This window comes from Oryctolagus cuniculus, chromosome 3 (assembly GCF_964237555.1).
Source record: "Oryctolagus cuniculus chromosome 3, mOryCun1.1, whole genome shotgun sequence".
NCBI lineage: Eukaryota > Metazoa > Chordata > Mammalia > Lagomorpha > Leporidae > Oryctolagus > Oryctolagus cuniculus.
Window position 1 is genome coordinate 59,807,969 of NC_091434.1, and position 26,332 is coordinate 59,834,300.

The 26,332-nt window shown below is 38.3% G+C and overlaps 1 long non-coding RNA gene across 1 annotated transcript in view; it reads right to left on the reverse strand.

Annotated features, from left to right (window-relative positions):
- The window catches only part of LOC138848967 (uncharacterized), a 152,534-nt gene extending 127,003 nt beyond the window's left edge, over positions 1-25,531 (reverse strand). The window contains exon 1 of the long non-coding RNA XR_011387214.1: positions 1,295-25,531. This is a non-coding gene — a long non-coding RNA (uncharacterized lncRNA). The remainder of the gene's footprint in view (positions 1-1,294) is intronic.
- Between the last annotated feature and the right edge of the window lie 801 nt (positions 25,532-26,332).

Sequence of the window (26,332 nt, forward strand, 5' to 3'; positions counted from 1 at the left end):
TGTATATACATGCTATATTAAATATATATATATTCCTGTTGATTTATCACATCTGTCAAAACCAGACAAATCTGCATATTAGATTCACCAGTGGGAAACAAAACAGCTTCTCAGTGAAAAAATTAAAGCCTGAAAAAAAAAAGTCTGGTAAAGCCTCAGGTCCAGTGGTCCCGGGAATAATAGTTTCCAGGGTTAGAACTGGGGACTTCAAATCAATAGTATTAGTGAAAAACTACAGGACAATTGCTAAAAGCTCCAATGTGTGTTTCAACATGAGATAGAATTTTCTGGGTTGGAAGGAAATGATCTTTTAAATATTTTAAAATTTTGACTTTCAACTGTAATTATGATAAAGCAATTTAAATCAAGAAAAGCACAAATATGGATAAATTTTTAAGCCAAAAAAAAACTTGCTTAAATCATTGTACACTCCTTTTCCTGAACTTCTGGGTTCACTGTCTTAAACTGACAATGTTCTACAAGGAAGGAAGTGGGGAAGGCGGGAACAGCCAGGAAAAAACATAGAAGGCCTAAAGGTCAATGGAGAGGCAAATCCTTGAAGCATGAGTCTATGCTGCTTTTTCACTTAAAAAAATTATAAAAAGAAAGAAAGAAAAAGAAAAGCTTAAGGAACTCTTAATCATCTAATGTTCACACTCTAGGAAAAAGCTATTTTATATTGAATTATGTAACAATGTTCAGTGATTGTGAAATAATCATTTAAATTAGCCATGTTCTCTGCATTTACCAAAAGAAATTACAAAAAAAAAGTTAGAAATGATACTGACTCCACTTCAAGTTTAAAACTCTTGATTGGGGCGAGGGGGAGAAAAAAAAGCCAGAGAATATCTGTTATTGTCATAAGATCTATATCTCTTGAAACTCTAATTTAATTAAGTTTTAATTTGCAACCTGGGCTTACAGATGGAATTTTAGACTCATACAAAAAGAAAGAGGAAAAAAGCTTTCTAAAACCAAGAAGTCAATAAAACTTCGGTTATACTGTCTAGCCAGCCATCATTGGCTCTTAAAATTCTGATAACCTTCCCTCAGAAAACAAAGCATTTCCTGCAGTCTAGACAACATAACCTGCTTCCGTCTCTGATAGGGCACTTGGGAACCTTGGATCTGTCTTGTTTCTCCCACACCATATTTGATTCCACAGAAACTAGGGCTGCATGTCCCATCCACACCCCAGATAGGGATCCCTGCAAGGCTGTGCTTCCTATCACTCTTGGGCCAATGCCCTCACCAAATTCTGTTTGAGAACGCATTTGTTCCTGTTTTCACTTACCTTGTGAAGTCTTGTCTCCATGACATCTGACAGTGGCTTTGGGTGTTGGCTAAAGAGAAAGCTGCAAGCAGCAGTTAGGAAGGTGGTTTCCTGTGGAGCAGTCAACTTACCACCACAAAGTTCAGGTCACCCTCCGAACAGTAAAACTGAGAAGTGAACAGCAGTGCAATAAGAGGCAGCTAGATGCTTTCACTATGCCCACACATGGGCTAGCCGAGCATTTTACTGCTGAATTTTCTTGAACTACAGAATTCTGCTTGATTAAAATTGTATTTCGCAACTTAGAAAATTTTTTATAAAAGTCTGCATTTTGGAGAAAGGGTGGCTTGCTTTCTTTAAAATACATTATCTAGGAATCAGTATTTGTGTGCCATATAACATGTTGCTGTCACCTAACTATGGGGAAAGATGCCCTCTCCTATTCCTTGGCATCCCCTACAGGACCAGCACAAGGCATTCCTGGGATTTGAAAATACGTATGTATTCAGCATTTGCTGTTTGCTCATTGATTCATACCATTATTTATTCAATTGAGTTTCTCTTTTTCATGCCCTGAGTATATAAATACAGGAAAGCACCTTCAATAATTTGGCCAATACCTGGAAAACACATGGACATTCCAGATTTTCCCAATGTTCAACTAAGTGTTAGCATATGGAGCAGAACTAATCCCTTTTTAGAAAGCTACCTTCAGTTCATTTTTATGTATCAGAACAGCTTAGACCCAATAGAAAATTATAGCACTCATAATAGTGCCTGGCACAGAATAGACTCTCAGTAAACAGGTGTTGATGGAAGTACCACATTGAGGTAGCACTGGGCAAACAAACAAATGCACTGGGCACTGACCCAGGCTCTCCAGGTTGTGGCTGTTACTATTTCTTTGGTAACTACTGTCAGGATATGCCCTTGAGATTCCTAGAGTTGTATTCATTTGGTCTCTAGTCCTAGCTAAACTTTGTCCTATCCCACAGATCTGGAGATAGCTGAAAATGTCATCTCTAGGAGTGTTTGGGCAGGTTCAAAAAATATAGCTGTAAGGTTATTAACCTTGGACATACAAAGCAAAGAAACACAGCTGCAGTGGCCACTGATTCCAAACACCCAAATCACAAAGGCAAAAGCAAGAGGTCCATGGACAGCCACAATAGAAGAAGCAGAGAGCCATTTCCTCTGTGTCTTATCCTGTATTGGTTGGATGCGTGCAGTTAGGGGGTAAAGTGATGATGATAGTCATGGAAGTGTAGAAGAGAAAAGAGCATGATTAGCAAATAGGTTTGCTGAACAGAAGGTAGACTAGGCTACCAATACAGAACACTGGGGCCAGATCCAGACACCACCTCACAAGACAAACGTGTCCTTCGAGTCTCCACGGAGCTGACCACTCCCCCGGATGCTTGCCCTTCTTCTGCTTCTTTACAACCCCTCTTCTGAAACTCCTTTCCTCCCTTGTTTTGCAACCATTTCAATATTTTCTTTACATCAAAATGGATCAAAGCACTTAGAAACGGCAAGCTAGATAGAACTTCAGATAGCATCAAACTCAAACTTATTCCACGTTTGAGGAAACAGTAGACAAGAGAAGTTGATCTTGTCACATGAAATTGTTTTTCTGGTGCTTAAATAAAGATAAACCTCTGTCTCCTAATAACCTTCCCCTCACCAAGTTCAGAGTCATTTCTAATATATCAGGTTGTCCCTGCTCCTATCCAACTAGTTAGGAAATGATTATGGCTTAATATAGTTGTCATCCATTAAACCTGGGCTCTTCCTCTCTCTCATTAACTCTTCCCGATAAGACGCTAATTGGTTTTGAGTCCTTTTCTCTCCATCTTCTGTGTCTCCATTCCACTTCCATCCACATTCAATCCACACTCTAAGTTCCATTCTCAGTAATCCTGCTCTCCCTGAGTTCATCTATCTGAATTCCACTTCCCCTTTTCTCAGCTCGTGACACTTCTTGTTCTGAACCATTATTTTGCAAACACCTAACTGCTTTCTTGATCAGACTCCTAACTAGCTAATTTGCTTATCTGTATATTTTTCTTGCCTAGGAGATAACTTTCTTGAGAGGCAAAATTATTTTTAATTGTTTCTGTATCTATGCATCACAAAGGTTTACACACAGGAGACAAATTTTAAAAACATGTGCACAATAGACCCTTGTAACACATGGATGCTTTAATGAAAAGATGGCTATAATGGAAGATACCTATTTCTTGGGTTGGAAACTTTGCATACCCTGTTAGTCTTACTATATAACAATTGTATCAACCCATAAAATGGGTCAGGCAAAAGGGTAAAAATTCTTTGACTCTAGATTGTGAATTAAATGAAGACATAGAAAAAAAGAGCTGTCTGTCATTCAGCTTATTCAGATTAGATACACTGAGCTTAATATCTAAAATTCCATGTAGCTCTTTAGTTCAAAGTGCAACAATTCACACGGATAGAGTTGAAGCATAGATTTGTAGTTTTTTCAAATACTTTTCCTAGAATCACACTGCAAATCTAATCAAATAACTTCATCCTTTAGCCCTTTGCTTGCTGAACTTCAGTCTTATTTCTGAGAAAAGAAGGGAGGATGTGAGTTAACTTATAGGACTGTGGTTTGTTTGTTTTATGTCAAGACTAGAGGTTTGAAAGCAAATATATTCCAGGAAACTCATTTGTAACTCAGAATAGTTTTCCTTCATTAATAATATATGGAGAATGAGGTCCAAAACATAATTAGTTATATACTTGAGGTAGATGACAGGTAAAATAAGCTTGACTAGTCAGACTGAATACACAGATACTACAGTTTCAATTTAAATATGGAAATTCAAATACAAAATTCTGGATCTCCGAATTACAAAAATATTTGGAACAAAATCTGTTCATACAGAGTGTTTACAGCTACATTTTATCTAGTGAAACCAATGTTCTTGCACTTGCTTTTCTAAAGAGAAAGTGGTGATACATCTGAATGCATCTGTAGTCTTATCTTGATCAGTCCCCAAGAGGGAACGGAGCTTGACTATACCAGCAGTTCGTAATTTCTTTGGTAAATCTCTTTATTACCACCAAGTAACACTTAATATATGCTATTGCTCGGCACAGACCTAACTTCCATGCATGAAATTCTTAAATTGTTCTTGATCATTTAAGCTTCAGTTATTTATTTTAATTTCAAATTAAAGTAAAACTTGCTCACTATCTTTGGTTCAACTGAAACTAAATTATCTCAGCTGAAAAATAGCACTTCAGGTTTTTAAAAAAATAGTTTAGTGACTTGCTTTATCTACATTTGCATCTTACATAAAAAGATAGCTGGTGTACATCCTATATGCAACTTTATAACAATAACGATTTTAATTCGACAAACTTATTAGCCAGTAATTACATGTGGGACACACACCATTCTAACCTCAAAGAGTCAGTGAGTTTGAAATAGATTTTTCTAGGCTTTCTTTCAACCTTTATGACTTTCTAGGGTATAACTGATGCTTTATTCCTATTACCCAGAGAAAATATTAACAAAATAATTAGACTCAATTTTTCAGAGCAATATATCTAGGAAACATTGTAGTAGTAGCAGATATAAACGAAGAGAGTTCATTCTTTGGAGGAAGACAGATAAGAATTCAAATCCTGGCTCTATCACCTATTAACTGTGATTTTGAACAAGTTAATTAACCTCCCTAGGCCACAATGTCTGACTGCCTTTGGGACTATGTTGAGCCAGCACACAGGTGTATTGTCATAGTGTTTCATAGATGGTGAAGCCTTCCGTAAAACATTAAAGAGCTGCTGCCCATAGCCCCTGAGTCTCCATGTCCTATTCTACACCAGAATCCTCTGAACCTTCCTAAATTTAAAAACCAAAAGCTTGGGGCCAGCACTGTGCCCAGGACGCAGTGCCAGTGTTCCATATGGGTGCCGGTTTGAGTGCTGGCTGCTCCGCTTCTGATCCAGCTCTCTGATATGGCTTGGGAAAGCAGTGAAAGATGGCCCAAGTCCTTGGGCCCCTGCACCCACATGAGAGACCCGGAAGAAGCTCTGGCTCCCGGCTTCAGATTGGCACAGTTCCAGCCGTTGCAGCCAACTGGGGAGTGAACCAGCGGATGGAAGACCTCTCTTTCTCTGCCTCTCCTTCTTTCTCTGTGTAACTCTTTCAAATAAATAAATAAATAAATCTTAAAAAAAAAAAAAAAAAAAACTCAAAACCTCTCCCGCAAGAAGGGATTCTGGGATTTTATCCCAGAGCTGCCATTCTGATTAGTCAGTGCCCTTTCCATCTTGCTGTTAATTTTTTTAAAAAGATTTATTTATTTATTTGAAAGAAGAGTTACAGATAGAGAGGAAGAAAAAGAGATCTTCCATCTGTTGGTTCACTCTGCAAATGGCTATAACAGCCAGTGGTGGGCCAGCTCAAAGCCAGGAGCTTCATTCAGATCTCCCAAGTGGTTGGCAGGGGCTCAGGCATTTGGGTCATCTTCTACTGCTTTCTTTCCCAGGTGTATTAGCAGGGAGCTGGATTAGAACTGGAGCAGCCAGGACCTGGACTAGTGCCCAGATGGGATGTTGGCATCACAGGTGATGGCTTAACCCACTAAACCACAACACTGGCCCCGTTAAATATTTCTAATGGTCCACCTACCTGCCTCAAATTTTCTAGGATCTAGTGAGATGGCTATAACTAGCATTTAGCAAGGATTTATATTCAGTATTGTAGGTCTCATCTTTACAAAATATCACAGTGCTGAATGCATCTCCTGTGGCTTAGCAAGAATAGCCCTCACTTGATAAAGCCATAGAAACTATGATTCCCAAATTATTTCCTCCTTTTTAGATCATTGGCAGTACTGGTTTCATGTCTTTAAATGCATTTAGCAATCTTAAAATATAGGGAAAATAAAGCATTGCTGAACAGGTCAAAATGGATTAGCAGACTGAGTTTGAGTTTCAAGATGACTTTTTCACTTTTATATCAGTTCATTTAATTAATGAGTGTTTGTACATTGCTTCTGTTTCCATACTTTCTTGACATTGTATAATTAAATGTTAAATACAAAATTATATACAGAAGGAAGGTTTGTGATTTGACTTCAATCTAAAGTCTTAACGCAAATAATTGCAGTTTTTTTAAACCTAAATAAGTCATAAAGAGTATAAGGACCTCGGTACCGTGGACTGATTGCTGTTCCTTCACATTTTCGTGACTCTACACGGTCCCTGCCTCCCCCTCATCTGGACACCCAGCGCGTCCTTGAACTGTTAGCTCACAGCAGCAACACGCTTCATGCACAGCATCAAAGTTCTGGCCCACAATCCCTTCCCAAGAGGAAGGTCAATATTTGTGAAAGAATTTGTAAAAAAACAGCCTTGCATGATGGCCACTCCAGTAAAATGAGGATGAAAAGACACATTGCGGTCACATTTCTGGACATCAACAAGAGAATCTTTCAAATTTCACTCTCTTGACCCAGCTGGCCTCGGTACTCCCCCAGCTTGTCCATGATTTCTTAGTCAACCTGCTGAGTCTCTGTGGCAATACTACCAGAGTGCTCTTTGCTTTAGGTGGCCCGTGCACACTTTCGGGTCCTTACAGAAGCCATGTGCTTTGAGACTGAACCCCAGTTATGCCATTCTCTATGCCTCAGTGCCGTACTTCATGTCTGCCTGGCTCCAGGTATGACTGTCAAAGGTGTGCTGTTCACTTCCCAATGGAGTTTAGTGAGGACCCTCCAGGAGTGGTTGTCCTTGTGTAATAGAAAGACCAGGGTGCATAAGGGAATTCCCTCATCACTGCAGACTCCGTCACGTACTTCCTGATGCATTGCATCAAAATCTCTGAGCAACTTCTCTTCAATCTCTGCCATCCCCAGCCACCACTCAAGCAGGAACTCCTTGTATGTAGTTGGAGGCGGCAAGAGACCTTATGTACCCAACTCCAATCTGGGAGCTGGGCCAGCTCTTATCAGGTGGTCAATCAGCCAGCCCTGCAGCCTTCCTGACCATTGTCACCAAATAATTAGGTTTTTATTGTTGTTTCAGACAATGAAAGTTTCAGTTCTCAAATATTAAAATAAATTCCATTTCTTCAGGTTCAAAGTTACATAAAATGGTTAATTCAGAAATTAAAAGAAAAAAATCTAAGAATCATACAAATATTTGACTTGGAAAAGGCCAAGTGTGTAAGTTAACAGATGCATCACAAAAAGGTTTGTCTTTTTTCCAGGTCTAATGCTATTGTCTTTTAGCATGGAATGATAACATGAAAGGACAGCCCTGTGTGCTTCTGTCATAACTAACTGACTTGTGTGCCTTGGATTAGAAGCACTTCTGCTCCTTCACTGTTCCTGCAGGCCTGATAGGGCATAATTGGTGTAGACTATTAGGTAGGGCAGAGCTATGAGCTTCCAATCAAGTTTACTATTGAAACAGTGGATGTTGCCACTTCTAGCCATTTCTGACAGTACTGCTAGGAATTAAATCATGGCCTTAGCTGAGCATTATCTGGCTGTGTGAACCTACTAGGTCATCAGTTTATACTCCCACCCTCCAGACAAGTGGCAGGTGGAGCAGCACTAGCCACTGCTAATGCCATGAGCTAGAGGCTCTGGCCAGTAGATGAGAGTTTACAGGGTTTTGTTTTTTTTTTAATTCATCAGGCCATATGCTGCCAGGCTCTCATGCAAATAGACAAAATTACAAATAATAAAGAAAGAACCAACTGTTTTAGCACTTGGCTGTTTTCTGTCATCATTCTCATCTATGTGAGAGGCCAGTTAATGAAAGAGGGGTCCTGGACTTGCAGTGACATCAACCTAAAGGGATAGATACTGCAAAATCCAAGCTCCATTCAAACCATGTTAAACCTCTGCCCTAGGGTAGCTCAGTGCCAAGTGTCTATTTGGCTGAAAAGCAGGGGAGCCTGGCCTTCCAGCTGGCCTCGAGATTGGGCAAGCTTCTCTAATGCTCCCTGCAGCTGAGGCCCCATTGTCCACTGATGTGAGAAGAGAGAAAAGGTTACGTTTCGCTTAGGCAGGGTTAAGTTGGGGCTCATGGGTTTATCAGATTCAGACGCACTTTGAATAAGCAGTAATACAAATAGAAAAGATTAGTCAGTGCAATTTTTCTTTTTAAATTATAAGAAAATTAGTATTTGCAGGCTGTTTGAAAATCTGTAACATTTCAATATTGAAGACAGCAAGAAAGTGTCTCTAAGCAGATTCTAAGCTTGCACTTAAAATTAAAATGTTGCTGAAATCTTGTATATTTTTTGCTTTGCTCTATTCATAATTATTACCAAGTTTCCAGTCTGAACACAAGGAGAACTTCACACCTTTAATAGAATTCACACATTTATTTCTCATTTTAAGGCTGTAAATCCCCAACCAAAAAATGAATTAGACCAACTCTAAAGTCATATCTGTATGTGCATATTTAAAATAACTCCAATTTAGAAATGTTGTGCTAACGTTCATTTGCACCTTTATCAGGTCATTCTGAAGCCATAATTTGCACTTTTTAAAAGGCAACTCAAAACCAGTTGTATTCGATTAATATGCTATGTGCTGCAGTTCAAGAATTGTCAAAATAAAGCTATCACAGAAATATGTATACAGGCCTGTGTAATGCTGGAAGAAGTTCACAGTGAGAGTCACATGTGATTCTGCTTGCTACATAGCAAGGATAACCTGAGGAGTGCTTTTGTCCACAGTAGCCAAGGCACAATAAATGTCTTTTAGGCAAGAAAAAAACAAATTATTTTCCATCCTATTTTCCCTAGAATGTCACCAAAATCTCTGTTCCTTAGTGTCTCACTGAGTTTGCTTTTACTCCCTGGCTAATTGAAAATCTAAAGAATGATTATGAAATGCACATGAGCTCAACTTGGCTGTCAGGAATGCTTCCCACATCCACCGGAGGACAAGCATAGTCAAGACTGTGAAGGTGTTCCCCCAACAACTGTCACAAATACACTCCACCCAAATCCAAATTTGACAGCTTTTCAATGAAGAATAAGTGTTAGTTCAGAGGAAATCAACATTGTTAAATAAATTATATCATATTATATGTAAACAATGAGACTGTTTATCAGAGTCCTGTAACAGGGAAAAACAGGTTCCATTGTCAGACATTTATGATCCTGTATTCCAAATCAGTTTCATTGTTTTCTTTTCTAATTTGAAAGAGTTTACTTCATTGGGAAACAAGATTCATTGGCAATGTTAATTGCACAGTATCATACAAGGAAAGATCTACCTTTTCAGCAAATTTAAAACTGAAAAATTAGCACTCAGCTTGACCTTAACTTGAATGAATATTGAAGCAAGAAGCAATTCAATCACTTCACGAAGGAAAAATGACAAGAATTTCAACATTTTCACGTAATGTGAAACCACATCGGTGCTATGTCCAAAAATAGGTAACATTCTACTTTCCAGTAGAAAATTTCAAGATTTGTTACTTTTCACAATGAATTCTAAGCTTGACAACTCACTTTTAATGGTGATAAACATTTTTTCTCCCATAGGAAAATCTATGCCAACAATAGGCCAATATTTTACACGATGTAAAAATATACTTAGACATCACTATAAAGTCAAGTAAAACAACCAATCCTAAAGTTTAGGGACAAAATTTAGTTTTGAAAGAAAACAAGCATATAAACAAATTACTGTTGAAAATCCCACTCTCGATTAGCTAAAGTTCTAAGGTCACCAATAAATAAAATACTCATGCAGATAGATCTCACACTTAGGAACCAAAACATTATTCAATCATTTCTCCTATTGATTCTCTTACATAAATAGCAAATTCAATCACTAATCCATCTTGCTAGTGAAGTTATTATGTTCAAGAAAAAGGGGCTATACTCTGGAAACAGATCTGAATTAATTCATTCATAAGTGCTAGGCACACAGTGTTCTAAGCACTGGCTATCTATCTGTGCCCAAGAAAGCATCTTGGTCTCAGAGAGACAAACTCCTAAACAGAAGATAAGCAAATAAATGAGATGATAAGAGGCCAAAGTAAGAGCTCTAGAGGATATAAGACTAACCGAGAGAAGTTTCAGTTAGCTGAAGGTGATTCTTCTCCTGATGTGAAAAGCACACTATCATTTACTTATGACATAATCAAAGACACACAAGGTCAGCCAGTCAAATTTTCTTAGAGACAAAAAGGTCTTAGAGAACATCAGTGGTACTCTCTCACTGTATATGATAAAACCAAAGTTTGAGTGGGTTAAGTGACTTACCTCCTGTCTCATAACTAGCGGAACAGTAAGTTTTTGCTGTTAAAAAATAAAGGAAAAAACATCATTATAGATAGATAAATTTACTAATTATTCCATGTTAGTGAACACACAGACAATACAGCTAAATCTGGTTATCAATTCAGTTATGATGGGAAGGCTCTATATAAATAATGATCTTCATCTAATTAGATTACATCATAGCTCTTATATGGCATATGAATTGGATATTTGACATCAAATCCCCACTTTAGTTCTATCCTAATAATGATTTTTCTTTCCAGAATGATCTAAGAGGATCATATTTCTTAGATTCTACATATTTATGCAGATGCACAGAAAACAGTGGCAATAAACTAGTTTCCAGAACCTTGTAAGAAGGATCATCATATAGGTCTCAATCACATTTTAGTGTTTACTTTAGTAATAAAACAAGGATTAAAACCATTGAACACCTATAAAACATTTATTCTTCCAAAATATAATCTGATCTTCAAAAAAATTAGAATAGCATATGTAGAAAAGACATCACTGTAATTCATTTTAGATTCAGAAAGGATAAATGACTTCCCATAGGTCCTATGGTAACCTAGAAATATAAAGAAAACAGAAACCTAGTATTTTCACTGGATCATCTACCTACCTCCATAACCATGGATTATAGTATCAATGGATACTTTACATGGTGCAGCAATACAGAGAAGTTATTAAAAATATATGTTCTTTGCCCTTTAGAAGGTCATAGTCAAACTATAAATATGACCATAGACACACAAACACACATAGACACACACACTGAAATGGATCAGTTTGTTTCAAGAATAAAAGAAGCAGTGTTTCTCAGCAGCCTGATCTTCCTGCACACGATTTCATTCACAAATATCTCCTCCTCAAATATTCCCTTAGTAAGTTCTCTGTCATTCATAGTTGGCACTCTCTTGAGCTCTCTCTGGCTTGCTTAACTTCTTGTTTTCTAAGAATACACCAAAGAAGCAATCTGAGGACTTTTAATAGTCTAATTAGCTTTCATCACTAACTTATACGCAGTCTATTTAAACTATAAAGACAAATAGAAGCAATATGAGATAAGAAAGTCCCCCAGGTACCAAAACTGTTTCATTAACTAGGAAACCTGTCCTACTAGGTTTAAGAAATCTGCGACTGAAAGATTGATTATCCTATCATCTTGCAGGCAACGTTGCTATCATGAGTGCAACTCAGTTCGACATTCCTAACTACAGATGAGCTAGCTGTTGGGACTGCCAATTGCTTGTTCATAGACGTGCATGAAAAGCTCTAAAATAGCCTATTAAACCAGGTGGTTCAGAGGCATTTCATGATCCTGACTTCTAGAACAAGCGTAGATAATTAATAAGGCTGACAGAGCCCATTATTTTTACACTCAAGTGCATCACATTAAATTAACAGACAGAGGCCACATGATGTGTGACTTTTTTCCACTGATAATCATTTATGTGGTGCCATTCTTGCTACCACATTCTTCTCTTGCATGGGCTAGACTCCAGTAGACAGTCACAAAGCAATTATTCTATCAGCTGTCAGTTTTTTGTTTATTTTTCCTTAACTGGGAAAGCTATTTTGAGCCATTCTCACTGGTGGTACTCTGATGTGATGGGAAAGAAGTTTGAACAAAAATAAGTGAGCAGAAAGACAGACAAAATATAGAGCTGACATTACTGAACTCAGAGGATGACCCATGTGTTTAGGAAAAAAATATGACTTTAAGGTTAGAAAAATAATTTTCCCACTATCTTCATATTTAAAAAAAAAAAGAGTAACAAAGAAGAGAGACACACACAGAGTGAGTGAGAGAGAGAATCTTCCATTCACTGGTTTACTCCTCAAATAGTTGCAATGGTTGAGGTGTGTCAGGCTTAAGCCACGAGCGAGGATCTCCATCCTGGTCCCCCACATCAGGGCAGGGGCCCAAGCCCTTGACCCACCTTCCACTGCTTTCCAAGGTGCATTAGCAGGGAGTAGGATTGGAAATGGAGCAGCCAGGACTCAAACCAGTGCTCTGGTACGGGATGCTGTTTTCACAAGCACAGGTTTAACCCACTGTACCACAATGCTGGCACCTAGCCTCATATTTTCATGGTTTCTGTCGATCAAAATGAATTTCCTCATATTATGCAGCTGTCCCTTGAGAAAGGAAAATAATCTTACCGATCTATATTTCCAATAATTTGATGTGATATTTGATAAATTTTCATTTTTATACAACAGAAAATCAAGCTGGGGCAGGTATTGCAATGCAATGGGTTATGCTGTAGACTGGGGACATCCATATCCCATATTGGAGTGTCAGGTTAAGTCTCAGCTCCTCTACTTCTGATCCAGCTTTCTGCTAGTGCATCTATGGAGGCTCCCAGCTTCGGCCTGGCCCAGCCCTGGCTCTTGTCAGCAATGGGGTATTGAACCAGTAGATAGAAGTTCTCCCTCTCATTACAACCGCCTCCAACTTCTCTCTGTCTCTCTTTCTAATACATAAATCTTAAAAAATGAAATTTCAAACTCCTATTCCTGTTTCCTGTAGTGATAGAAAAAGTACATTTGTGCATTTTATAAGATGGCTCTCATTAAAGTCATAATGGCAGAAAAGTGTTAAAATTAAGTAATCAGGGACTGGCATTGTGGAACAGCAGATTAAGATACCACTTGCTACACAGGCATCCCATATCAAATGCTGGTTCAAGTCCCATCCGCTCTGCTTCCAATCCAACTTCCTGCTAATGCACCTGGGAAGGTGGCAGATGATGGCCCAAGGACTTGGCACCCTCTCATCTATTTGGGAGACCCAGACGGAGTTCCTGACTCTTAACTTCACTCTGGCCAAGTCCTGGCTGTTGCAGCCATTTGAGGAGGGAACTAGCAGATAGAAGATCCATTTCTCTACCACTTTACCTTTCACATAAATATATCTTTTTTAAAGTTAAGTCATTTACAAACATGATACTGACTACAGAACAGTGAAACCTATTTGGGACTACTATACTGGAACATGTTCAAATGTTTGTTGCCATCACGGTTTCTTTAGAAGGAATCATAAGGCCAATCCTGCTGCCACTTGGAACTTAGGGAACTTTCAACACAAATGAATAAAATTGTTCTTACTTCATAGCCAGATGCCCTTCTTTCTTTCCTTCCATCCTTCTGTCAATCCAAAGCAATATTACTAGAAATTAACTAATTTATCATAGAGGACTACAAATGACATTGTAAGTCAAATATCAAAATCACCGTTAAATGTTGAAGGTTTTACTACAGGTAAGGATTTATAATATAATATTGTATCATATTATAAATATAATGTGTGATATAATTCATACTTTTAGTACAATACAATTACCCATAGAAATTAAAGAAATGGAAAGTACCGCATTTTAAACTGTGCACACTTAAATGTTCAATACAACCACCAGTTCATTTCATGAAAGGACACTTCTATAGCTATGTAAAAGAGATTTACCCCATTACCATGGTTTATCTAAATTATAATAAAATAATTTACTATTGAAAAATGCCATTCCCACTTTTAGATCAGTTAACCTTCTAAGTCTGTTATCAAATTCACTTCTGGACACTAACTCACGTTGGCAAGCTCTTCTTCCAAATCTTTACAGAGCCTCACTTCCTTCTCCTGCCTCCTATGCTCATTGGATAAGAAAATAAAATCCTGGATTTATCAATAAATCATTTCAAGACACCCTTTTCAGAGCAAAGACTCAATTCTCAGCTTGTGCGGATACATTGGAAACATCATTGCTGAAACTGTTTTGATGGTGTTCTCTGATCTTTGTAAGGTAGACTTTGTCCAAGACACTGCTTTAGGCTCTATGTCTTACTGATTAACTCTGTCATTTATTGGAGAGCTGCAGGCTTCTCTCTGTCAGCTCAGGTTTGTACACAGATAAGTCATGTGTTTAAAGCACACCGAATGTCATACTAACAGATGTCCAAAAAGCTTAAGATGCGGATGTCATTTTGAAAGCATCTCTGAAATGAAGTCATTCACTGAGAAGGTCTTAAGGGCCTAATACGCAAATGTAAATTTGTGTTGATTGTGGTAAGACTGATTGGATTACACAAAATTGGCTCAAATTCTTTCAAATCTGTGAATGGAAGTATCCCTGTATACAGAGTTCAGCTCTTCCATAAAACGTTCCACAATCCCGCTAGCCCGGTGTTTTGCAAATTCTCCTTTGGAATGCCCAAGTACATTTTTTTTTTTTTTTTTTTTGACAGGCAGAGTGGACAGTGAGAGAGAGAGACAGAGAGAAAGTTCTTCCTTTGCCATTGGTTCACCCTCCAATGGCCGCTGCGGCCGGCGCGCTGCGGCCAGCACACCGCGCTGATCCGATGGCAGGAGCCAGGTACTTATCCTGGTCTCCCATGGGGTGCAGGGCCCAAGGACTTGGGCCATCCTCCACTGCACTCCCTGGCCACAGCAGAGAGCTGGCCTGGAAGAGGGGCAACCTGGACAGAATCCGGCGCCCCGACCGGGACTAGAACCCGGTGTGCTGGCGCCGAAAGGTGGAGGATTAGCCTAGTGAGCCGTGGCACCGGCCCCAAGTACATTATTAAAATGAAGATTGTGGTTCAGTAGATCTGCATAGGGTCTGAAATTATGCACTTGCGTCAACCTCCCCAGTGATGTCACCACTGGCCCTCAAATACACTTTTAGTAACAAAATTCTAGCCTATCATACTATTTCCTTCTCAATTTTACATCACATATGATTTATTTATCTTCATATCTCCACTAAGTCAAAGAGTTCTTGATACAGCATAACGCTGAATAAATGTTAAATTAATGATGAACTGGATGAATAACTGTGCAACATTAACTCTGGCACTTAGAATATTCTACTTAAAGGAGAATATTATCACATGCACTGCTTTCTGTGGCTGTAATTGAGTTAATGGCAAATACATTCTGTGCTTATTTGCATCTTAAAAGAGCGTATATACTCTTTGTGCCCACAGACAATAGGCACTCATATAAGTATTACCTAAGAATCAGTTGTTAAAAGGATTGACTGAATAACTGGAAAAGGAGCAGCATCAGCTGTAGACTGCACATGAGGTACCCAGAAGGCAAGCGTCATTTAACAAGTTGGCCACATACTTACAGGTACAAAGTCTGAAGACCAGCAATGACAAAGGAAAAAGGGCAGAAATATTAAAATAAGCAACTAGTAACAAAGGCCTTTTGTAGATACAGACACACTCTAATGAGAAACGTGCTTCAGTTAGTTAAAATGCCAAGCCAGTGGCTGATATGCTTGGGAATAAAACCAAGCATTATTATATGAGTAGGCAGATGGTGCATTTTTTTTTCTTAATTCAAAGCTTCACATTTGTAAATAACAATGGAAATTGAACAACTGGCACATACCAAGCATTGCAGACTGTTTTAAGAGTTTTCAGGAGTAAATTTCCTTAAAAATATGCCTTGGCATATTTAAATGTATATTTATGTATAGAACTGTTTTGTCAATATTTCACACCTGTGTGTTATCTTCTAAGCCACCCAGGGAAAAGGACACAGTGGTCACATCATACTTGTTTAACACATACAGTATTTAGAAGAACTTTGATGACATACAACTCTGGTGCCAGATAGGGATCTTGTATTAAGCAGAGAAGAGCAAGGATGGATCAGGAGTTGGAATTCAGGGGGTGCAGGCCACGTAACTTGAGTGGATTTCCAGACTGGACAGGTAAACTCCACTTACATTGGATACGGATTTTCCTTTTTCTTTTTCCTGTCTTTATATCCACCTAAGATGAACTATCCAAAAATTCTGCAAATAACTGCTTCTTTAAAATATCACATTATGCAAATAGGTGACAATGGCGGTGCCCCTGAAGCTTTAGAATCACTTCACCAAACATTGCTCTGCCAGCAGATTACAAGTAAGCCAGATGCAAATAATTTGTCGGTAGGGGCAAGGAGATTTATCTGCTAATGACATTATAGCTGTCACAGAAGTAATTAAAGTGTTGATTCTTGGAAAGATAGGGCATATATATATATAGGGCATATATTTTATATGAATGTATGGGTTCAGATAACTATGTAGTTCAAAATATACCTATGATACTTCTGATTTATGTTTAAATCTACTAACTATCCTGTAATTACTTATATAATTATGCTTCATTCTGTTTAAAGACAGATTCTGCAAATACATAGGAGTTTCTCCTGCACAGATTTAAAATAGAATGGAATTAGCAATCTGTAACTTAAGAACATACATAGCATTTAGCTTCCTTTAAAATTAGAGTGCTAGAAGAAGCAAATTTCCAAGGCATTTTCATTATGCAGAGAGGTAAACAACAAATAAATAAGTCATACATGAATATGAAATTAACAGCACGATAATTGCTTTACACTTAGAGTGTGTGCAGTATCAAATCCTCAAATAAACACTTACTTAACCTCATTCTCACATATGCCTATTGCTTTTATCAAAAGCAGAATACTTGGAATGCTCAAACTAACGCAACTTCCACAATGAAGTGCAAAATCCACAGAAATCAATGCCGTTTGCTAGAAATTTAAGAATGATTGGCGGGGGGCAGTTCTAGCATTCGTGGTGGTATATTTGGGAATCAGTGGAAGTGAGAGGAAATTTTGAAACCGATAACAAATATATTCCACAAATCATTGTTATTATGCATATCCTATCATAATTGACTACTCTGCTCACTCTTAAAAAACCTTCCCCAGATAATCAATACAGCCATTCCGAGGATGTGCACCTCCTTGCTGAGGCCACGCCCAAGGTCTCTGTTTGTCTAGCACAGAGCCCCGATGACTTGTTGTACAATATTTATGCAGGAAACTGACAAATCTTATTTCTGTTCAATTTTTTCCTTCTCTGAAGAAGACAGAAATTCTTTTTGTAGTTTTCTTATGGTTCCTAATTGCAGCTAAAGTCTGTCTTGTTCTCTGGGCCCAGGCTTGCCCTAAATTTAACCCCAAGTAATGGATTCTCTGTCTTACTCATAGCCTGAAACTGACTCATTTATAAAGACGCTGCTGGTACTACTGGTGTTTTCCAGTAAGCAAAGGTTAAAAGGTCAGTAATAATGCTACCTCTACCCATATGAGTGTACAACTGGTAGAGTTCTTCGGTATTTGGACTTAACCTAACAACAACATCTCATTTTCCACAAAATACCAACCGTAAGGCTCAGAAGGGCTATGTGACCTGTGTGTGTGTGCCAGACCATCTTTCCTACCCAGGAGAGGTGAAGCACTTCATCTGAAGTCAGTCAGTAAAAAATAAACTAAACTACAAGAAAAAAAAATGAAAATAAAACAATTATGAGGTCCAAAGGGAGGAAAATCTTGTCTTTCCAAATAAATCCCTTTAAAAATTATTGTTTTATTGTTCTAGTGATAAAATCAGTATGGCTTTGTTGACCTAAACTTAAATTTGATTCAATGGGTAAATTTAAGCCTCAGGCTTTTATGCCATTATCAGAGGCTCTGTCAGTGAGTGCTTTAACCTAATTACATTTGATGCAGCAAATCAACAAAACCACTGCTGGTTATGACCTCTGCCAAGAGCACTAGTGAGCTAGACAAATGGAGCTTAAGATGTTCTGAGTTGTTCAGTTGCAAAGTTCCAGATAGAGCACGACAGGAGGCTGCCGCCCGACTTGGGCACGCATTCTCCAGATGGCGTTCTGCACTGGCTTGTGGCAAGGCTCACAGGGATGTGGGCACATTTTCTCTGTCAAAATGAAAGTTTTCCAATTACAAGGAGATAATGCGAGGAGATGCAAACTTAATCTCTTGAACAAAAGGCTGCTAGCTGTGTAATAGCCATTTCAGGGGAGAGATTTCACTGTAGTTCAATTGATTTAAACGTTACAGATCACAAGAAAGGGCTATTTTTCCTAATAAAACCAAAGAATCAACTACACTAGATTCTATTTACTGGAACGCTGTTGTAATGGTCTCGTCATCTAGGGATGCTTCTTTTAACTGGATGTTCTTCCACTACATTGAAATCTATTTTTTTTTTTGTTTTTTCCTCATGCGTGAATAAATACATAGGAACTTTTAAACACAAAATGCCTTAAATGCAGTCTTCAGGTGTGATGTTCTAACAGATTACTCTTGGATACCAAATCACAAAATTTCTTTTGGGAGACTACACGTTAAATGGTTACCATCAAAACCTGCAAGTCAATTTGGCTAAAACGTTGGCACTCTTATTTTCTAATCTGGAGAACACCAGCACAAATGGCATGTAGAACGATCCATAGCTATGGAAATTAGGTGATCCACCTCAATACTTGTCCAAAAATAATTGACCCATCAAAGCATGTCAATAGGTGCTTTGTTGTAAGATTACTTCTCAGGAAGATGTAGATTTTCTAGCTGCCATGAACATGCTGTGAGAAAGTAGAGGAGCCACTGTGTATCGCTGCTGCCAATCTCACAGGGACGGCATACAGGAGACGAGAATGTGTGTGCGTGCCGGCTTTGAACAGAATGCTTTACAGGGTACCTCTAACCACATTCCTGAACTGAACACATTAAAGAGAATTTCAGCAGAGTTTAAATGCTGAAATCATCATACCAGGGCTTTTTTTTTTCCATACAGTTACAATGTAGGCAATGATTCTTTAATATTTATGATAGCCTTTTTATTTTGTGCTGTAAAGAGAGTTAGCTAATCCAAAATTTCTAAGCACAGGTATAGAATTATGAAGGTACTTCAAAAACCTCATAGAAACAGAATTAAAAGCTGAGTCTGCTTTGATGTAGAAAATTTCAAACCTCCATAATTTTTTCAGAACACATATTTCCCCCAAACCTTTTGAAGATTCCTTATATTAAAAGATTTTTTATATTAAAAGGTATGCTTCCAAAAATTAAGGTAATTCACACAGACAAAAACATTGCTGTCAAATTCCAAAGTACCTTAAAAATGTAATTTAGCCATTTCGATGAAGATCAATATTGTAAGTTTGTATAAAATGCTGAATTGCTGTCAATAGAATAAAGCCATAATAGACAGATGCCTTTTGTCACTTCCATAGCAAGTAGCTAGGAAACTGTCATTTCTTTACTGAAAATTCAGTCAGCTAAATAAAACAGGATTATAAATTCTAAGTAGACTCAACTGCAACATTGTGAAATCTGTAAATCAGTCAGAAATATAAGCAAGCCTTTCAAGTCACTCAGAAAACTTAGCAGATTCCTATGGAAGAGTTAACATCTTCCAGCAATAAGCATTTTTAAAGTCTCAACATCAACATAAAGTGGTCTATAACAGCTGTTGTAAAGCTCAACATCAATTTTATGTTGGCTCAACCACTAAACAGCAATCACAATGACATCCCTTAGGAGGCATTTAAGGGCCCAAGTGGATAGCAATTTAAAAACTGAGCAGGAAATCAAAACTAATTCCTAGTCTGTTTACAAAAGTACTTCTCCCAGTGTTCTTGTACCACCACCTAGTGGTTATATAGCTCTCATCTGACCCTTAATTGAGACCAGACAGTAGGGAAGAAGAGGGAAGGAAAGGAGGAAGGAAGAAAGGAAGAAGGGGAAAAGAAAAACAGAAGAATAAAAAGGAAAACAAGTGAAGAAGGTAAAAAACTAACAAGTGCAAGCCAAAAAACAAGTACACATTTAATTTCCAGGTCTTAGGATCTACATCATAAAATTCAGAGGATCTTGGCAATCAAAATTAAAACATTGAAAACCACTTTGCTTCATGCATGTATCAAGTACGTGAAAACCGTATACTTGAGATAACCAATGCCTATTTTTAAAAATGTAGTTGAGCTTCTAGGATTTTATCCTACATATACAACTGGCAGACACATTTGCCTGCATGTGAACTGATATAAGTACAGGATAGATTATAATTGATAATAGCAGCAATATTTATCAGTAAAGCAGTTCATATAAATTATGATACTTACAAAAGGTAAAAAATTAAGTAAACCTGTATGTCTTGGCAGGGAATAAGCTCTAAAATACTCATATTCAGTTAAGTAGAGTTAAAAAGCAAGATGCAGTTTGTAGTTTACCATTTGCATTAAAATTTGTTTTCTTTTATAAATGCATACTGTCTCTGGAAAGATAGACAAAGAAGGTTGAAAAATTGTCTCCACAGAGGGGAAAAGAATGATTTGGAAATCAAGTTAGGAAGGAGATATTTTGTTATTTAAACCAGGTGAATGTATCACCTATTCAAAACTAAATAAATTATCAGTCTGAAAAAGAATAGCACCATGATTAAAAGAAACCATTACCTCTGGCTCTGTTTTCATCAACAAAAGCATTCCTGAAATATTTTCTCTTCAGAATTAATTGTGACATTTAGTGTCAATGGAAATATGACAAAAATTGAAGCTTTACTTTTGCTCTACCGAAGAAATACAATAGGGCAAGTGGGGAAAATTATTTGTAAATGGCATAAAATTAACTCAATGAAATACTAAAACCATTTCATTTCATATTTTGACAAGTTGTGCAAATCTGAGTGGAGGAATGTCCTCAGCAGGAGAGTCAGGAATTTTTAGGGCCTCTATGCTCTGAGCTGAGCTACTTACAACAGTGAGAAAAATACACTGGAGATAGCACTTGCTGATAAGAATGTGGCCAAAAGGAGCTGTAAAAACAGATTCGAAGAGAGGAAAACTCAACAGGTTTCGGCTCATGCGATCTGAGGAAAGTAATGTGATGGGCTGAAAAGGGTCCATGAGACCACCAAAGGTGACACACAGACCAGACAATGCCGCGATGCTTCCTAATAAAAGTCCCTTGGAATTCTGGATTTTTGTTTCATAACCTGATAAAAAACTTTCTACCACAAACTTGCCTGTTTTCATCTTTCATTGAAATTTAAATTATTTACTATAGTTTAAAGGTCAATATAAGCTATTCTACTCTTCCAAGTGATAAATTCCATAAACTTTCTTCAGTAAATGTGTAAAATATTCAGTATTATAGACACAAATACAGTTTTTGGAATCTTGGCATGGAGTCAATACTGTATCCTACTGACATTAATAGGTATTCTTAATAGACTATGAACCTTATATTTGAGATGCTGAACACTGTTATTGAATACCTTGGGATATCCAATTATCAAAAGTGAGTAGGTTTTTCTGGGCAACTTGGGTCATCCTCTGTTGCTTTTCCAGGCACATTAGCAGGGTGCTGGATGGGAAACAGAACAGCCAGGACGTGAACTGGCACTTGGATATTGATGCAGGAGAAGCAAGTGGCAGCTTAAACCACTGTGCTACTAATTTGGTCATTTCAAGAATGATAGACAAATGGAATCAGGCAGTATATAACCTTTGGGATTGACTCTTTCCACCTAGCAGATCCTGCGGAGAGTCACACACATTATTGCCTGTACCAATAACTTATCCCTGTTTATTGTCAAGTACTAAAACCTTTCCATCCTGTGAACCACATGAATGAGCCAGTTTGTTTAACCATGTATTTGTCTTAGGATATCTAGGCTGCTTCTAGTTTTTGGCTATTACGAATAATGTGGTTATAACCATTAGTGAGCAGGCTTTTGAAAGAACATAATTTTTTCTGGGATAAATTCTTAGGAGTTCAATTGCTGGACCATGTAACAGTTGCATATAATTTGACCTCTTCCAGAATGTCAGCTAGCTGGAGTCATACGGCCTTTTCAGATTGATTTTTTCAATCAGTAGTATGCATTTATGTTTCTTCCACATATTTTCATGACTTAACAGCTCATTTCTTCTTAGTTCTGAATAATATTCCATTATCTGGATATCACACAGTCTATTCACCTGTTCATCCACTGAAGGATATTTTGGTTACTTCCAAGTTTTACCAATTATGAATAAAGCTGCTCCAAATGTCCTGTGCAGGTTTGGCTGCAGACATAAGTTCTCAGCTCCTTTGAGTAAATAACAAGGAGTGTGATTCTTAGAAAATATGGTAGGAGTACGTTTTATGCTTTAAGAAACTGCCTGTGGAGGATGGCTCAAGTCTTTGGGTCCTGCACCTGCATGGGAGACCAGGATAAGCACCAGGCTCCTGGCTTCGGATCAGTGCGGTGCGCCAGCCGCGGCGGCCATTGGAGGGTGAACCAACGGTAAAGGAAGACCTTTCTCTCTGTCTCTCTCTCTCTCACTATCCATTCTGCCTGTCAAAAAAAAAAAAAACACACACAAAAAAAAAAAAACAAAAATCAAACAAACAAACAAAAAAACAAAAAACAACTGCCTAACTGCCTTCCAGAGTGGTCATTTGACATTCTCCCCAGAAATGTCTGAGTGATTCAGCTTCTCTGAAACCTTGCTACCATTTCATAAACTATTTATTGTAGCGACTCTAATACACATGTGGTGACAGCTCATCATGGTCTTAATTTGTGTTTCCCAAATGGCCAGACTATTGAACGACTCTATGTGTTTTTTTTTTTCCCTGTTGGTATATCCTCCTCACTAATATGCTTCTTCATATCTTCTGACCATTTCTGTACTAGATTTCTTTAATGTTGACATTTGAGGTTCTTTAGGTATTTTACATACAAGTTCTGTGTCAGATACATTTCTAAACACCTTCTCCAAGATTACAGCTTGTCTAAGCTTGCAATTTTTCTTCCTTAGTCCATTAATACAATGGACTATAATGATTGATGATCAAATACTGAGGCAGCATTGTATACCCAGAATAAAATCCTATTTATCATGATGATTTCTTTGGACATATTGCTGAATTCTACTTGTTAATATTTTGCTAAGTGTTTTTGTTCTGTGTTTTAAATCTGCCTTTGATTTTGCTATGAGATTATTATGAGCTTTATAAGAATGAATTGGAAGTGTTCCTTCATCTCTTTCCTAGAAGCAATTGTGTAAAATTGGTGCTAATTCTTCAATTAATTTTCTGTCGAATTTTCTTGTGACGATATCTGGGCCTCGTGGTTTCTATTGTGGGAGTCTTTTAATTATGAATTCGTTTTATTAGTAGTTATAGAGCTATTCAAGTTATCTACATTGGGTACATTGTGATGGTTTGTATGTTTTTGAGGAATTTGTCCATTGATTCTTTTTAAAGATTTATTTATTTAAAAGGCAGAATGACAGAGGAAAGAGAGAGCAAGAGAGAATGAGAACATGACCAAGAAGTGGGGCAGGGGGAAGAGAGTGAGCCCATGTACTGGTTCACTTCCCAACTGGCTGTAACAACCAGTCTAGGATAGGTTGAATTCAGAAGCCAGGAACTTCACCCTTATCTCTCACATGGGTGGCAGAGATCCATGTATTTAGCTCACCTTCTGCTATGTTGCCAGGAACATTAGCAGGAAGCTGATCAGAAGCAGAGTAATTAGTACTTGTATGCCAGTGTTATAACATGGGGTGGCAGGGCCCAAGTACCTGGGCCATCTTCTGCTGCTTTTCCTAGGCCATTAGCAGAGAGCTGGATCAGAAGTGGTGCAGCGGGGACATGAACCAGAGCCCATACAGGATGCTGGTTGTCACAGGGGGTGGCTTTGCCTACCATGCCACAATGCCAGCCCCAAGGAACATACACTTTTAGGGTTATTAAATCTTTTTGCTGGATTGACCCTTTGATCATTCTATCATGTCCCCTCTGTCTCTAGTAATTTCTTTGTTCTGAGTTTATTTATCCAAAATTAATATAACCACTCCTGCTTTTCTTAGATCTTTTAACACAATATATATCTTTCCATCCCACCTGTATCATTGCATTTTAAGTAAGTCTCTTGTATGCAGTAATTAGTTGGGTCACACACCTTTTTTTTTTTTTTTTTTTTTCCCCAGAAACAGAGAGGGAGGGATTTTCCATCTTCTGATTTACTCTCCAAATGCTTCCAACAACCAGGGCTGGGTCAGGCTGAAGCAAGTAACCAGAAAAAATCAACTTGGGTCTCCTACCTAGGTGGCAGGGACCCAAATATTTGAGCTTTAACTATTGCCCTCCAAGGTGTACATTATAAGGAAGAAGGAATTGGGAACAGAGCAGGGACTTGAATCCAGGCACTCTGTTGTCTCACTTTTTTTTTAACAGGCAGAGTGGACAGTGAGAGAGAGAGACAGAGAGAAAGGTCTTCCTTTCCTGTGGGTTCACCCTCCAATGGCTGCTGCTGCCAGCGCGCTGCAGCCGGTGCACCATGCTGATCTGAAGCCAGGAGCCAAGTGCTTATCCTGGTCTCCCATGCGGGTGCAGGGCCCAAGGACTTGGGCCATTCTCCACTGCACTCCCAGGCCACAACAGAAAGCTGCACTGAAAGAGGAGCAAACAGGACAGAATCCAGCGCCTGACCAGGACTAGAACCCAGTCTGCCGGCACCACAGGTGGAGGATTAGCCTATTGAGCCGCGGCGCCGGCCATGTCTCACTTTCAATACTCTGCTAATCTTTGTGTTTCAATTGAGATATACAGAACACTTATGTTTAGTATAATTTTTATATGGTGTCAGAAGACTGTCAAGATATTTTTTGCTTTGTTTTTTTCATTCTGTTTTTCATTTCCATTTTCCTTTTATTGCTTCCTGTGAGTTACTCGAAAAATTTTCAGAATTGTACTTTGATTCATCTATAGTGGTTTTTAGTATTTTTGTTTTTAAAAATTTTTTTGACAGGCAGAGTTAGAGAGAGAGAGAGAGAGACAAAGAGAAAGGTCTTCCTTCCGTTGGTTCACCCCCTAAATGGCCACTATGGCCGGCGTGCCGCACCGATCTGAAGCCAGGAGCCAGGTGCTTCCTCCTGGTCTCTTTTTAAAAAACTTTTATTTTTATTTGAAAGGCAGTGAGACAGAGATCTCCCATTCATTGGTTTATTCCCCAAATCCCTACAACAGCTGGAGCTGAGCCAGGCCAAAACGAGGAGCTCAAAATTCTATCTGTGTCTCAAACATGAGTAGAAAAGATCCAACTACTTGAGTCATTGCCTGCTGCCTCCCAAGATGTGCACTAGCAGGAAGCTAGGAGCAGAAGTGGAGCCAGAAGTTGGACCCAAGCACTCTGAGATTGGATATGGGTGTCTCAAATGGCAGATGAACCACTTCACCAAATGTCTGTCCCAGTCTATGTCTTTGCATATCATTTTAATGGTTCCTTTAAAAATTAGATTACATTCACAGAATTTATCATAGTCTATGGACTGGCATTTTTCTTTTACTAATCAAAGGAAAGTCTAGGAAGCTTCCCTCCTTTTATCCACTTCTATTTATAATATTTTAATAAATAATTCCACACCAGGCAGTAGTATTTTTTGCATCAATTATTAAACACAATTTAGATACCTTAAAATTAGATTGTATTTCTCTATATTGTTGCCCATGGAAAAGCTCCAGTGTTGGAAGCCTCTGTTACTCTGAAGGCAGGAGTATGACAAGGGCTGAAAACAGGAGACCAGGAGAAAATTAAGCTTGCCTAATTAGCAATTAGACACCTAGACTCCCACACCCAGTCCATACAACCTGCCACCATTTTATATAGTATGGGTGCCTCTCAGAGACAGCAGAAATAGCTGAAAAGAGGATGAGCCATCTATGGGGCAACGGGAAACCTACAATGTGAAAGGGAGAAACCAAAACAAATGAGCAGAAAAGTTTAAAGTTTGGGAGAATGATGGGCCACACAGTAAGCTAAAGAGAAAAGGAAAAAGAGAGCAACTATTGCCATCATAAAGCAAAAGCAGATACCAGAAAGAAGAGCACTCGGAGAATGAGAAAGAGCTCTTCAAAACCAAATACATGACAGAAGTAAAGA